The sequence below is a fragment of the Macaca nemestrina genome, chromosome 6 (genome assembly GCF_043159975.1).
Source record: "Macaca nemestrina isolate mMacNem1 chromosome 6, mMacNem.hap1, whole genome shotgun sequence".
Classification (NCBI taxonomy): Eukaryota; Metazoa; Chordata; class Mammalia; order Primates; family Cercopithecidae; genus Macaca; species Macaca nemestrina.
Window position 1 is genome coordinate 89,878,430 of NC_092130.1, and position 16,755 is coordinate 89,895,184.

The 16,755-nt window shown below is 37.3% G+C and overlaps 1 long non-coding RNA gene across 1 annotated transcript in view; it reads left to right on the forward strand.

Moving 5' to 3' along the window:
• LOC105475020 (uncharacterized) overlaps positions 1 to 16,755 on the forward strand; it is a 69,577-nt gene that overhangs the window by 15,939 nt on the left and 36,883 nt on the right. Inside the window, exon 2 of the long non-coding RNA XR_011624862.1 lies at positions 1,942 to 2,002. This is a non-coding gene — a long non-coding RNA (uncharacterized lncRNA). The remainder of the gene's footprint in view (positions 1 to 1,941; positions 2,003 to 16,755) is intronic.

Consider the following 16,755-nt stretch of genomic DNA (forward strand, 5'->3'; position numbering starts at 1 on the left):
TAAAAGAAATGATTTCACTGTTTTATTTCATACTGAACTAACAGGCTTCACTTGTTTCATAATTTTACCATATAAAGCTCTTGGTGTTAGTTTTGTAGACACTGAAAATTATTTTTTAAAATGAAAATACTTGGTTGCCAAATGAAATTGTGGATTATGCTTCCCTAAAGATGTTTTTAAAATACAGTATTTATATTTATTTAAAATAGAAAATATATATTTTATATAAAATATAAAAGTCATATTTTTTGAGTTGAGAATGATCTGCCTGATTCTGGAGATGAGTTAGTTGAACATTCATTCATTCATTCATTCATTCATTCAGGAAATGTTTTTTGAGTGATATTAGTAATAAGACACTGGGGGTTCTCATTATCCATAAGATGTTATAAATGTGTATACAGAAAAGGGACTAGTTCTTTCAGCATTTGTTAAACAGGTTACCTTAGAAGGCAACCCAGTTTAGGAAACAGGGTGTAGGTTTTAGAAGCAGACTGATCTGAGTTTGAATCTAGGTTCTGCTACATACTAGCCGTTGTTATTTTTGACAAGTTAATCGATGTCCCAATTTTCAGTAATAAATGAGATATTTATAGTATTAAAACAATATACCTAAAACAATGTCTGATACAAGTAGGCATTTAACAAATAGTCAACATGAAGGCCATACAAATAGGCACAATCAACTTAAGTATTAGCTCAATTTGTTCTAATAATGATAGGTCTCAGCCCATCTGGTTATTTCCAAGACTATTTCAGAAACATTATAGAATCTTTATTGATAAACAATACAATAGAATGATGATGGTTCATAAGTGTTCATATTTAAACAGTTTGAACAAATGTTCATAATTGTTTTGCAGTTTAAAAAGGAAGTTTTTCTGGGTACAAGGAAAGAAGACTGCTTTTTGACATTGTGGAGAATAGTATTAAATCCCATTTACATTTGTTTGCTTTAAAAATTTCTTGTATATAAGCCAGTTCTAATAATTCTTTTTTTTTTTTTTTTTTTTTTTTTTTTTTTGTGAGACAGAGTCTCATTCTTGTCGCCCAGGCTGAACTGTAGTAGCATGATCTCAACTCACTGCAACCTCTGCCTCCCTGGTTCAAGCTATTCTCCTGCCTCAGCCTCCTGAGTAGCTGGGATTACAGGCACCTGCCACCTCATCTGGCTAATTTTTGTACTTTTAGTAGAGATGGGGTTTCGCTATATTGACCAGGCTGTTTGTGAACTCCTGACCTCAGGTGATCCATCTGCTTTGGCCTCCCAAAGTGCTGGGATTACAGGCGTGAGCCACTGCACCCAGCCCAGTTCTAGTAATTCTTTATTTTCCACTTGTTTAATGTAAGAAATAAAGAAATACAAGTAAGTATAATAGATTTTTTAACTTTCCTGTTTCCCGAACTTTAAAACCCATCACTCAATTTGAAGACAATGCATTTTCATATGTGTTAGGAATTCACTTCTTCATACGTCTCAGATGCTCAGACATTGTGGACATCATGTCTTTAATCCTTTACCTTTGGAAACAACTTGTATGGGAGAACATCTTATCAAGGATAATTGTGCTGTGGTCACACATGTCCTTTACTCTCCATGTTGAAAATAGAGCTATGATAAGGAAGCAATACCTAGACCAATGTTTTTTTGGCCCAAAGGAGGCTAGTGCAGAATCAGACGAGGTTTTGAAGTGGTCTAAAGATCTTGGACCACATGGGTCCTGGTCATTTCAAGACTATAGAATCTTAATGTAAATTGGAGAGACATAATTATTGAAAATAAATCTGAGTCTATGCTAATATTGACTTGGACTCATTTCAAAGTCTTAACATGATCTTCAGCCTTCCTTTCAGAGAAACCAATTCTCTAAATACGTATTCCTAGATCCACTATCATTGTCTTTGTACTGAATGATAATTGACAATTTTTTGGATTTCTAGAGACCTCTCCTGACGGAGCAATATCCTGGTCCCTAGGAAGCATTCCCTGTGATTTTGGTTGGTAAGTATGGGGTGTTTCAGCTTCACATTTTCCATTGGTAACATCTGCTTTTCTCATATGCATTAGTTATATAGAAAAGATCTCTAGAGGATGTCAAATGCCCTTATTCCTTTCCTGTATATTCTTTAAAGTATATTTTCAAACTTCCCTACTAATTAAATTCTTCCTTTTCCCTTTCCTGTTTAAAAATCTCATTGTGTTATGCAAAATGGAGGCCTTGATTTTAGGGAAATGGGTCACATTATCATTTACTTCTTGAATTGTCAAAATAGGAAGTGATTCCACCAAATAATAAAAGAAACATGCACAAAAGTTGTGATCTTTTTCAAAATGTCAGCAAAATTTAGTACTTAGTAGGGATGGAGGTGGTAGAGAGGTGGGAAGGAGACCAGAACACAGAAGGCTGTTACTTACATGGAGATGCCTGATCTTTGCCTACTAAATGAAAAAATCATGATCCATGTAACCCAAAATGAAGATGACAACCTAGATATTTTATCAGTTTCGTGGTCCACTCAATTCATTTACAGTTGAAATGTTTTGAAAACCTCCTAAAAGTTGAGCTGGATCATTTTTGCCTCCCACATTTGCTGCCTAATGTGCTACCTACAGTTCTGATGGGTGTTTCACAATCATCCAACATTCAGCCATGTTTCTCCAAATAGTCTAAGGGTTCATGTTCACTGGTCAGGACTGTGTTTCCTTATAATCTTTATCAGGCATTTAAAAGGAAGATCCTCCATTAAAAGGCCATGCCAAAATTTTAAGTTTCAGGATCTAAATAAAATTGTTGTTGCATTTGAATGAATGTTCTTTAGAAATAATTCAACCGCATGTCAACCAGAATATGCCTAAAGGGCAACTTCTTTAAATTTAGTTTTGAGAAACAGAACTGACATGATGTCATTTTAATAACAGATTGCATTTTAGCCTTAACAATCACGTAAGAAATTAACAAAATCCTAGTGAATTTCATTTTGATATATAAAATACATCAATGATATCTGGTTAGAAAGCTAGCTGAGTATACAAACATGCCATCATTCAAAGTATTTATAATAATAATATGCTTCTAAATTATTTTTAAAATTTTTATTTTAAACTATAAATTTTTGCCAGGCACAGTGGCTCATGATTGTAATCCCAGCACTTTGGGAGGCCAAGGTGGGTGGATCACCTGAGGTTAGGAGTTCGAGACCAGTCTGACCAATATGGTGAAACCCTGTTTCTACAAAAAATACAAAAATTAGCTGGAGTGGTGGTGCGCACCTGCAATCCCAGCTCCTCGGGAGGCTGAGGTGGGAGAATTGCTTGAACGTGGGAGGTAGAGGTTGCAGTGAGCCGAGGTTGCATCACTGCACTCCAGGCTGGGTGACAGAGCAAGACTCCATCTCAAAAATAATAAAATAAAATAAATAAACTATAAATTTTTACTAAATGATAAATGATATTTATAATTTCTAGCAACAATAACACACAGTGTTTTTGAGAACTTACTATTGGCCAAACTATGCTAATTTAGAGCTTACATAGGCCATCTCATTTAACCATCACTAAAATTCTGTAAAGCACATTAGTATACTACTACCATTTTACATTTGAGAAGAACGAAAATATAGAGAAATAATTTACTTAAAGTTATCTGGACAGCGGTAAGTCTAGGATTCAAACATCTAAGTTAATCATAATTTTAATTTTATAGAATACATGAACTAAACTGCAGTAAACACATTAGAGAGATCTGAGGCTCTGAATGAACGAAAGAGCCCAATAGGCTCCCAGTAGTTCTATAGAATTGCACCTTTTTGTCACTGGAAAATGTTTTGTTTTTTTAAAAAATCTAAAAAATTGGCAAATAATAATTGTACATATTCATGGGGTACAAAGTGATACTTCATCATATATAATGTATAGTGATCAGAACAGAGTAATTAGCATATCCATAATCTCAAACATGTATCGTTTCTTTGTGTAGGGAATGTTCAATATCTTTTTTCTATCTATTTGAAACTATATAATGTGTTATTATTAACTACAGTCATGCTACAGTGGTCTAGAATACTAAAACTTATTCCTCCTATCTAACTGTAATTTTGTATTCCTTAACAAATCTCTCCCTACCTCTCCCTTCCCCCTACCGTTTTAAGCCTCTATTAATCTTTGTTCTACTTTGTGCTTCTATGAGATCAACTTTTTAATTTCCATATATCAGTGAGAACACACAATATTTAACTTTCTGGTTGCTGGCTTATTTCATTTAATATGATGCCCTCTAGTTCCATCCATGTTGTCATAATGACAGGAATTCATTCTTTTTTATGGCTGAATAGTATTCTAGTGTGTATGCATATGTGAGATTTTTAAAAAATCCTTTCATCTGTTGCTTGACACCTATGATGTATCTTATCTTGGCTATTGTAAGTAGTGCTGTAATAAACACAGGGGTGCTGATGTCCCTTGTGATACAGTGATTTTTTAGATAAAATCTTTTCTTTAGATAAATGCCTAGTAGTGGGATTGCTGGATCATATGGAAGTTCTATTTGTAGTTTTTTGAGGAAGCTCCTTTGTATTCTTCATAGTAGCTGTACTAGTTTACTTCATACCAGCAGTGTGTTAAGAGTTCCCTTTTTCTCCACATTCTCGCCAGCATTTGTTATTTTTTGTTTTTGATAATAGCCATTCTAACTGGGGTGAGATGATACCCCACAACATTATTGTGATTTTGTTTTGCATTTTCCTGATTAGTGATGTTAAGCATTTTTTTCAAACATTTGTTCCCCATTTGCATGTCTTCTTTTGAGAAATGTCTGTTCAGATTAATTGGTCATTTTTTTTCTGCCATTGACATGTTTGAGTTCCTTGTATATTTTGTATATTAATCCCCTGTTGGATGAGTAGTTTGCAAATATTTTCTCCCATTCCATAGGTTGTCTTTTCACTCTACTGATTTTTTTCTTCTGTGCAGAAGCCTCTTAGTTTAATATAATCCCATTTGCTTATATCTTGCTTTTGTTGCCTGTGCTCTAATAAAATCTTTTTTGAAATCCATGTCTTGAAGCATTTCATTAATGTTTTCTTCTAGTAGTTTTACTCTTTTAAGCCTTACATTTAGGTCTTTGATTCATTTAGAGCTTATTTTTGCATATGGGGAGAGGTAGGGTCTAGTTTCATTCTTCTGTATTTAGATAGTTTTCCCAGCACCATTTATTTAAGAGAATGTCCTTTCCCCAATTAGTATTCTTGGCACCTCTGTCAAAAATCAGTTGGCTGTAGATATATGGTTTAACTAATTTTGGGGTTCTTTATTCTGTTCCATTGGTCTATGTGTTTTTATGCCAATGCCATGCTGGTTTTGTTACTATAGCATTATAGTATATTTTGAGGTCTGGTAGTGTGATATCTCCTTCTTTGTTCTGTTTGCTCAGGATTACTTCGGCCATTCAGAGTCTTTTGTGCTTCTGTACAAGTTTTAGGGTTTTTTTTCCCTATTTTTATGAAGAATGTCATTGATATTTTGATAGGAATTGAATTAAATCTATAGATTCTTTTGGTTAGTATTGTCATTTAACAATATTAGTCCTTCTGATCTATGAGCATGGGATGCCTTTCTATTTGTTTGAATTCTGTTCAATTTCTTTCATCAGTGTTTTTCAGTTTTCCTTGTAGAGGTCTTTCACCTCTTTGGTTAAATTGATTCCTAGGTATTTTATTTTATTTTTTGGTAGCTATTGTAAATGGCACTGCCTTCTTGATTTCTTTTTTCAGCTAGTTCTTTATTTATGTTTAGAAAGATTTCTTTGAATATTAATTTTGAATTTTGTTTTTTGAATATCAATTTTGTATCCAGGAATTTATTGAATTTGCTTATTAGTTCTAAGAGGTTTTTTTTTTTTTTTTTTTTTGTAGTCTTCAGGTTTTGCTATATATACGATTATGTTGCCTGCACACAGGAACAATTTGACTTCCTCCTTTCAAATTGGATTCTCTTTATTTCTCTCTCTTGCCTAATTGCTCGGACTAGGACTTCCAGTATATGCTAAGAGTGATAAGAGTAGGCATCATTGTCTACTCCCATTTCTTAGGGGAAAAGCTTTCAGCTTTTTGTCATTGAATAATATGTTGCTGTACCAGATGTGGTTTCATTGCTTAAGCAAATTAATACATCTCCTGGTACTTGGTATGCAGCCATTAACTTGGCAAATGCCTTTTTCTCCATTCCTGTCCATAAGGCCCACCAGAAGCAATTTGCCTTCAGCTGGCAAGGCCAGCAATATACCTTTACTATCCTACCTCAGGGGTATATCAACTCTCTGGCTTTGTATCATAATCTTATTTGGAGAGATGTTGATAGCTTTTTGCTTCCTCAAGATGTCATACTGGTCCATTACATTGATGGCATTAAGCTGATTGGATTCAGTGAGCAAGAAGTAGCAAACACACTGGACTTATCGGTGAGATATTTGTATGCAAGAGGATGGGAAATGAATCCAACTAAAATTCAAGGATTTACTTCAGTAAAATGTCTAGGGGTCCAGTGGTGTGGGGCCTGTCAAAATATTCCTTCTAAAATGAAGGCTAAGTTGCTGCATTTGGCCCCTCCTACAACTAAAAAAGAGGCACAACCTCTTGGGCCTATTTGGATTTTGGGGGCAACACATTCCTCATTTGGGTGTGTTACTCCAGCGCGTTTATCAAGTGACCCAAAAGGCTGACAGTTTTGAGTGGGGTCCAGAACAGGAGAAGGCTCTGCGACAGGTCTAGGCTGCTGTGCAAGCTGCTCTGCCACTTGGGCCATATGACCCAGCAGACCCAGTGGTGCTTGAGGTGTCAGTGGCAGATAGGGATGCTGTTTGGAGTCTTTGACAGGCTTCCATAGGTGAATTACAAGGGAGGTCTCTAGAATTTTGGAGCAAGGCCCTGCCATCTTCTGCAGATAACTACTCTCCTTTTGAGAGACAGCTATTGGTCTGTTACTGGGCTTTGGTGGAAACTGAATGTTTGACTATGGATCCTCAAGTCACCATGTGATCTGAATTGCCTATCATGAACTGGGTGCATTCTGACCTATCTAGCCATAAAGTCGGTCATGCACAGCAGCATTCCATCATCAAATGAAAGTATACGTGATTGGGCTCGAGAAGGTCCTGAAGGCACAAATACATTACATAAAGAAGTAGCTCAAATGCCCATGGTCTCCTCTCCTGCCACTCGGCCTCCTCTCCCCTAGCCTGCACCAGTGGCCTCATGGGGAGTTCCCTATGATTAGTTGACAGAGGAAGAGAAGACTAAGGCCTGGTTCACAGATGATTCTGCATGATATGCAGGCACTACCCAAAAGTGGACCACTGCATTACAACCCTTTTCTAGGACATCCCTGAAGGATAGTGGTGAAGGGAAATCTTTCCAGTAGGCAGAATTTCGAGCAGTGCACCTGGTTGTACACTTTGCCTGGAAGGAGAAATGTCCAGATGTGCGATTATATACTGATTCATGGGCTGTAGCCAATGGTTTGGCTGTATGGTCAGAGACTTGGAAGAAGCATGATTGGAAAATTGGTGACAAAGAAATTTGGGGAAGAGGTAAGTGGATGGACCTTTATGAGTGGTTGAAAACTGTGAAGATATTTGTATCCCAAGTGAGTGCTCACCAACGAGTGACCTCGGCGGAGGAGGATTTTAATAATCAAGTGGATAGGATGACCCATTCTCTGGACATCACTCAGTCTCTTTTCCCAGCCACCTCTCTTATTGCCCAATGGCCCCAGGAACTAAGTGGCCATGGTGGCAAGGATGGAGGTTACACATGGGCTTAGCAACATGGACTTCCACTCACCAAGGCTGACCTGGCTACTGTCACTGCTGAGTGCTCAATTTGCCAGCAGCAGATACCAACACTGAACCCTCGATATGGCATCATTCCTCAGAGTGATCAGCCAGCTACCTGGTGGCAGGTTGATTATATTGGACCTCTTCCATCATGGCAAGGGCAGAGGTTTGTCCTCAATGGAACAGACACTTACTCCGGATATGGGTTTGCCAATCCTGCATGCAATGTTTCTGCCAAGACTCCATCCATGGACTCATGGAATGCCTTATCCACCATCATGGTATTCCACACAGCATTGCCTCTGACCAAGGCACTCACTTTACAGCTAAAACAGTGCAGCAGTGGGCTCATGCTCATGGAATTCACTGGTTTTACCATGTTCCCTATCATCCTGAAACAGCTGGATTGACAGAACAGTGGAATGGCCTTTTGAAGTCACAATTACATTGTCAACAGTGTACACTGACATTACTCTGCAGGGCTGGGACAAAGTTCTCCAGAAGGCCATGTATGCTCTGAATCAGTGTCCAATATATGTTACTGTTTCTCCCATAGACAGGATTCATGGGTCCAGGAATGAAGGGGTGCAAGTGGAAATGGCACCACTCACCATCACCCCTAGTGTTCCAATAGCAAAATTGTTTCCTGTTCCTGCGACATCACATTCTGCTGGTCTAGAGGTTTTAGTTCCAGATGGAGGAATACTGCCACCAGGAGACACGACAATTATTCCATTAAACTGGAAGTTAAGATTGCCACCTGGACACTTTGGGTTCCTCCTACCTTTAAGTCCACAGGCTAAAAAGGGAGTTACAGTGTTGGCTGGGGTGACTGACCCGGACCATCAAGATGAAATCAGTCTACTGCTCCATTGGAATACAGGAGATCCATTAGGGCGTCTCTTAGTATTACCATGTCCTGTGATTAAGGTCACTGGGAAACCACAATAGCTCAATCCAGGCAGGACTACAAATGGTCCAGACTCCTCAGGAATGAAGGTTTGGGTCACTACACCAGGAAAAAAACATGATCTGCTGAGGTGCTTGCTGAAGGCAAAGGAAATACAGAATGGGTAGTAGAAGAAGGTAGTCATCAATACCAGCTACAACCACATGACCAGCTTCAGAAATGAGGAGTGTAACTGTCATGAGTATTTCCTCCTTTTGTTAAAATCATGTTTGTACATGTATACACTACTTAGTACATGTACTAAGAAAATATCTTCATTTTATTTCCTTTGACTTCATCATGCGACATAAGATTTATTGACTTCATATCAACATTGAAGTATTGTTAACTTTACGTAATAGTATTTGAGTTGGGGATTGGTGCATTTCTGGTTGTACTAAAGATAATTGTATTATGTTAGGCGTAATTATGACCTTATTATTGTCTTTATTTGAAGATTATGTATGATCTCAGGAGATGTGTATGGGTTTAAGTTGACAAAGGTAGACATGTGATGGTTAATACTGCGTGTCAACATGATTGAATTGAAGGATGCAAAATATTGATCCTGGGTGTGTCTGTGAGGGTGTTGCCAAAGAAGATTAACATTTAAGTCAGTGGCTTGGGAAGGCAGACTCACCCTGTGGGCACAATGTAATCAGCTGTCAGCGAATATAAGGCAGGCAGAAAAACGTGAAAAAGTGAGACTGGCCTAGCTTCCCAGCCTACATTTTTCTCCCATGCTGGATGCTTCCTGCCCTCGAATGCAGGACTCCAGGTGCCCAGCCGACTTATTCTTTTAATACCTGCATGATATATGATTTTGTGGAAGCACAAGCCTTCTGCTGATGGTATTCATAGTGGCTCTAAAGTATTGTGACCACAACTAATGTGCAGCAGGGCATTTTCAGGGTAATTATTTTAATTTTTAAGATATATGGTACTAAGATGGCTGTCATAAAAGGATAAAATTTATTTTAAAAATGATTTTCCTGTAGCACTGTTCTTCAGACACTTATTTGTCTCTGTTGATGAGCGTGTTTGTTTAAATATTATAAGTCTTTCTGAAATCATAAATGCAAGATGCTTATTCTTTATTAACTAGCATTTATGAAAGAATAATATTAGAAAACATTTCTAAGATTGAGTTCCTAAAAAAAGTTTTGTTGAGCATGGCTTAGTGTTTTGTAAATGCATCTATTTGGAATTCATATTTTTATTTTTCATGATTCATTCCACTATTTTTTTAAATTTAGAAGTTATGTTAAGGCTACTATTAGAGAAGAAAGAAAAACCTGAAGAGAAGTTAGATTTTCAGGAATGAAAATGTGGAATGCTAAACAGTTTAGCAGCATTTAGTCTACATCTTTCAAATTTTAAATAGCTCTTCATATTTTATTTCACCACATGACATGTATTCAAGTTGGATGAATGTGCCAGATGCTACATTTATACTTAACTGAAAAATTACCCAGTAGCAATTTAGAATTCAGCAGACTTCATCATATTAGTAACTTTTTATTGTTTGTATGAATTAGCTCATGCTTCTCTTCCTAAGTGTCATGGCTTCTCTATGATTGAGGCTCAGTCTGTAGCTATTCTTTGTTTTTAATTGGTCATTTAATCAAAATTTAAGCTTTTATTCCTAATCTTTCATGGATTATTTCACTGACTATAAATAATGCTATTTTATCTTTTCCTTTTTTAAAATCATATCACTTTAAGGCACTTAGGCTTACATTAAATTAAGGGAGACATATTTGGACTGATATAAATGGACTAGACATTTATACATGCAAATTGGCTAACTATACTTCTAACATTCATTTATTTCTGTATCTGGCCTAGAATGTGGAAAAAGATGTAGGAGTAATTATCCCAAATGTTTTAAAAAGTTGGATTATATTGGAACAGTGTCTGACAAACCTGGAGAAGACAATGCAATTGACATTGATTGACACAATCCCTACTTTGAAAATAACCAGCCAATCTACTTAACAGAAATTGCAAAGGAATACTGTTTAAATCTCGTATTTTTTCAAGGACATCCAATTTTATTATTGTAAACTTTAAAAATAAATGTTCTTTTAGAAAATGGAAAACAAGCATAATAAAATATGGCAATTTCGCCAGAGGAAAACTATAGTAACCAAATTTAGACATGTACTGGAACATTCTTCTGAACAAAATGAACTCTCTTAAACTTGACAAAGGGTAGGGTGAGAGCATGTAGACTTATTCAGGAAAGATACTAACAAAATCATTTGCAATATTAAAAACACTCAATATGCCAATAACAAATTTTAAAAATCCAGTCATTAAAAGGCTTATATATGGATTTCCATAAGCTTCAGACTTAATCCTCAACATATTTGAAAGTAATAATACTAAACTTCTTAGCAATAGTTTTATCTTCTGCTCCTTGCTTCTAATACTTATTTAAAAAATTGATTTTTCAACATACTTCTGTCATTTTTAATCATCCAACAATGATAAATATTTATTATGTGCTAACTCCTATATGCTGTACACTTGCAGCACTCAAGCTAGATTTAGTTTTTGCTGGGGGGCAGTAAATGAAAAATTTCAATTCAATATTAATTGAAGTGCAACAAAATACTTGTTGATTTTTTTAAAAAAATGTAAAAGGTGTGACTGTTCTGCCCTTCTACTAATCTCTTACTAATCAGTTTCTACCCTGATAAAAATCACATAATCTTTTAGACCTGCAGTTGCATCATGTAAAAATTTTGGAACACAAATAATCAAATGATAGACAGAGCTGATGTTGAAAAGCATTCTTTCTTTACAAACACATGGAATTACAGAAAATGTATTACCATTTTATAGCTGTATAAAATCACATAGCTGAGTTTCAAAACAAGGAAGTCAAATCTCTAGGAGCTGGACATAAAGTGGAAATAAGTAATGGCAAGTGGGAATTGAAGCTGTGTGGCCCATTATGGCAATGCTTTAGAGGCTAGGAATTTTTTGGCAACACAAAACAGGACTTAAAGTTACAGACCATGTACTAGAGGGGCTATTCCTCAGCAATTTGCATAAAACCAGGAGCTGCAAACATACATCCCATTGGAAACACTCATCCTTTTTATCCCAGGGAAGGGTATAAATTATGGTCACTCATCCTGCACCACATATGGAAATACTACTATCAAGAAGCCTTCGACTTTCATGATACTTTTGGAAACGCTCAGCCAAAAAACTAGGTAAAATATGCTCTGTAACTATGAATACTGTATCTCTTAATAGAGCCAACAATAAAATCATCCCAAAGAAAATGCAGTATCTCTAAAAAGACTGATTACCACGGGAATGTGCTCTTTTACTCATGAATGAGAAGGTACTATGGGTCTTCCTCTCTTGACAAAACAACTAGAAAACAGGAAAAATAGCTGAAAAACCTATTTTCAGAAGTTGTTTAACAGGAATCATAGGACTAGGATTCCTAATAGAAGGGAAGCATATAAAATGAAATCTATAATTGCCCTTAGCTTTCTGCCTAGGAGAATTTCTAGACTGCAGGGAAGGGAGGAGAAATATAAACAAAGCCCTATGGTCCTAATGGGTTGAAAAAACCAAGACCTGAGATCAAGAAGCTGAGGCGGCTAGAATTTGCTGGGAAGATTTCCAGGGAAGAAGTTGCTATGACAAAAAGTACTCCAGAGATCTATATAAGGTCCTTGAGTCTTTGGCTGAATACAAATCTGTAAACATAATGGTAGAACTTTATTAAGTCAGGTAAAGAAAAACTACCTGGGAGAGAAAAATTAACGGAGAACCAGAAGCTGAATAACTCACAGAACTTACACAGGGCTAGGAATTATTTGAGTTCCTATTAGTCAAAGTGGAGCAATCTTACTGAATACATAATGCAGTCACTAGAAATCCCAAAAAGGTCATGCCCTAGTAGTGGGGGCTGTTACCTCAGTGTAAAGGTAATTCTAGACCCACTCTAAAAAAGCTTTAGAATATGCCTGAAAAATATGCCGATCTGCAAGGAATTTAAATGCCTGCCAGAACAAAGTCCACCATTACTTAAATGAAATTCAGCACTTACCAACATAAAATTCATGTCTGACGTTCAAAGAATTACTAGACATTTGAAGAAAGCAGGAAAATGTGATCCTTAACCAGAAGAACAATCTGTCAATAAAAACAGACACAGAAATGAGAATGATCGTGGAATTAGCAGGCAAGGCTTTAAAACTATTTTATACATGAACACATATGGAATATGTATATATAGGTATTAAATATTCTCCATGATGTAAAGAAAAATATAAAATTAATGACGGAGAACCAAACAGAACTTCTAGAGATGAAACTTTTATAGGATGGAATAACATGCAGGTTAGACACTGAAGAAGCAAAGATTAAAGACTTTGAAGACAAAATAATATAAACATTAAAAATGAAGCAAAAATGACTGAAAAGAAAAATGAACAGAGGCTCAGTGAACTATGGGAAAGCAGTCACATGCACGCATTTGCGCGCGCGCACACACACACACACACACACACACACACACACACTCTTGAAGTCCCAGAAAAAGAGGAGAAAAGAAAATATGTAAATAACTAGTGGCCAAAAAATATCCAAAAATGGTGAAAACTAAATGCCCACAGATCTAAGAAGCTCAAAGAAACTCAAGCAGGATAAATTCAAAGATGCTCACACCAAAACACATTACAAATTGTGCAAAACTAGTAATAAAGAGAAAATATTAAAGATCAGAAGAAAAAATAAAAATAAAAACACATTTATTCACAGAGGAACCAAGAAAAGAATGACTGTGTGATTCTCACTAGAAACCGATTAAGCCAAGTTATACTGAAATGATATATGAGTGTGAAGGGTGGGGAAGCAGGATATAGAACTCTATATTTAGTAAAAAGATTTTTCTGAGGGAGTTGCCAAGATGACCGAATAGGAACAGCTCGGGTCTGCAGCTCCCAGCATGATCAACACAGAAGATGGTGATTTCTGCATTTCCAACTGAGGTACCTTGTTCATCTCATTGGGACTGGCTGGACAGTGGGTACAGCCCACAGAGGGCGAGTTGAAGCAGGGCAGGGCATTGCCTCACCCAAGAAGCAGAAGGCATCAGGGGATTTCTGTTTCCTAGCCAAGGAAGCTGTGACAGACTACCTGGAAAAACAGGACCCTCCTCGCCCAAATACTGCACTTTTCCCAAGGTATTAGCAACCGGTAGACAAGGTGATTCTCTCTTGTGCCTGGCTTGGTGGGTCCCACACCCACGGAGCCTTGCTCACTGCTAGCGCAACAGTCTGGGATCGATCTGCGAGGGGTGTGTGCCATTGCTGAGGGTTGAGTGGGTAAAAAAAATGGCTGGGAAGCTTGAACTGGGCAGAGCCAATCACAGCTCAACTAGATCTACTGCCTCTAGACTCCACCTCTGTGGGCAGGGCACAGATGAACAAAAGGCAGCAGACAATTTCTGCAGACTTAAACATCCCCGTCTGACAGCTCTGAAGAGAGCAGTGTTTCTCCCAGCACAGCATTTGAGCTCTGAGAATGAATAGACTGTCTCCTCAAGTGAGTCCCTCACCCCAGTGTAGACTAACTGGGAGACACCTCCCAGTAGGGGCCAAAAGACACCTCATATAGGCAGTTGCCTCTCTGGGACAAAGCTTCCAGAGGAAGGATCAGGCAGCAATATTTGCTGATCTGCAGCCTCTGCTGGTGATACCCAGGCAAACAGGGTCTGGAGTGGAACTCCAGCAAACTCCAACAGACCTTCAGCTGAGGGACCTGACTGTTAACATACAGAAAGGAATAGCATCAACATCAACAAAAAGTTCATCTATACCAAAACCCCATCTGTAGGTCACCAACATCAAAGACCAAAGGTAGATAAAACCACAAAGATAGGGAGAAAACAGAGCAGAAAAGTTGAAAATTCTCAAAATCAGAGTGTGTCTTCTCCTCCAAAGGACTGCAGCTCCTCTCCAGCAATGGAACTAAGCTGGACGGAGAATGTCTTTGACGAGTTGACAGAAGTAGGCTTCAGAAGGTCGGTAATAACAAACTTCTCCAAGCTAAAGGAGTATGTTTGAACCCATCACAAGGAAGCTAAAAACCTTGAAAAAAGATTAGACGAATGGCTAACTAGAATAAACAGTGTAGAGAAGACCTTAAATGACCTAACAGAGCTGAAAACCATGGCATGAGAACTTCGTGATGCATGCACAAGCTTCAGTAGCTGATTTCATCAAGTGGAAGAAAGGGTATCAGTGATTGAAGATCAAATTAATGAAATAAAATGAAAAGACAAAGTTAGAGGAAAAAAAGTAAAAACAAATGAACAAAGCCTCCAAAATATATGTGACCATGTGAAAAGACCAAATCTATGTTTGATTGTGTACCTGAAAGTGACGGGGAGAATGGAACCAAGTTGGAAAACATGATTCAGAAAATTATCCAGGAGAACTTCCCCAATCTAGCAAGGCAGGCCAACATTCAAACTCAGGAAATACAGAGAACACCACAAAGATATTCCTCGAGAAGAGCAACCCCAAGACACATAATTGTCAAATTCACCAAGGTTGAAATGAAGGAAAAAGTGTTAAGCGCAGCCAGAGAGAAAGGTCGAGTTACCCACAAAGGGAAGTCCTTCAGACTAACAGCAGATCTCTTGGCAGAAACCCTATATGCTAGAAGAGAGTGGGGTCCAATATTCAACATTCTTAAAGAATTTTGAACCCAGAATTTCATATCCAGCCAAACGAAGCTTCATAAGTGAAAGAGAAATAAAATCCTTTACAGACAAGCAAATGCTGAGAGATTTTTGTTACCACCAGTCCTGCCTTACAAGAGCTCCTGAAGGAAGCACTAAACATGGAAAGGAAAAACCAGTACCAGCAACTGCAAAAATATGCCAAATTGTAAAGGATGCTATGAAGAAACTGCATCAATTAACGGGCAAAATAACCAGTGAACATCATAATGACAGGATCAAATTCACACACAACAATATTAACCTTAAATGTAAATGGGCTAAATGACCCAATTAAAAGACACAGACTGGCAAATTGGATAAAGAGTCAAGATCCATCAGTGTGCTGTATTCAGGAGACCCATCTAAAGTGCAAAGATGCACATAGGCTAATAAAAGGGGATGGAGGAAGATCTACCAAGCAAACGGAAAGAAAAAAAAAAAAAAAGCAGGGGTTGCAATCCTAGTCTCTGATAAAACAGACTTTAAACAAACAAAGATCAACGGAGACAAAGAAGGCCATTATATAATGGTAATGGGATCAATTCAACAAGAAGAGCTAACTATCCTAAATATATATGCACCCAGATTCGTAAAGGAAGTCCTTAGAGACCTACAAAGAGACTTATACACAATATAATGGGATACTTTAACACCCCACTGTCAATATTAGACAGATCAATGAGACAGAAGGTTAACAAGGATATCCAGGACCCGAACTCAGTTCTGCAACAAGCAGACCTAATAGAAATATACAGAACTCTCCACCCCAATTCAACAGAGTATACATTATTCTCAGCACCATATCACACTTATTCTAAAACTGACCACATGATTGGAAGTAAAACACTCCTCAGCAAATGTAAAAGAACAGAAATCACAACAAACTGTCCCTTAGACCACAGTGCAATCAAATTAGAACTGAGGATTAAGAAACTCACTCAAAATCGCACAACTACATGGAAACTGAACAACTTACTCCTGGATGACTACTGGATAAATAATGAAATTAAGGAAGAAACAAAAGATGTTTTTTCAAACCAATGAGAACAAAGACACAACGTACCAGAAGAATCTCTGGGACACATTTAAAGTAGTGTATAGAGGGAAATTTATATCACTAAATGCCCACAAGAGGAAGCAGAAAAGATCTAAAATCTACACCCTAACATCACAGTTAAAATAACTAGAGAAATAAGAGCAAACAAATTCAAAAGCTA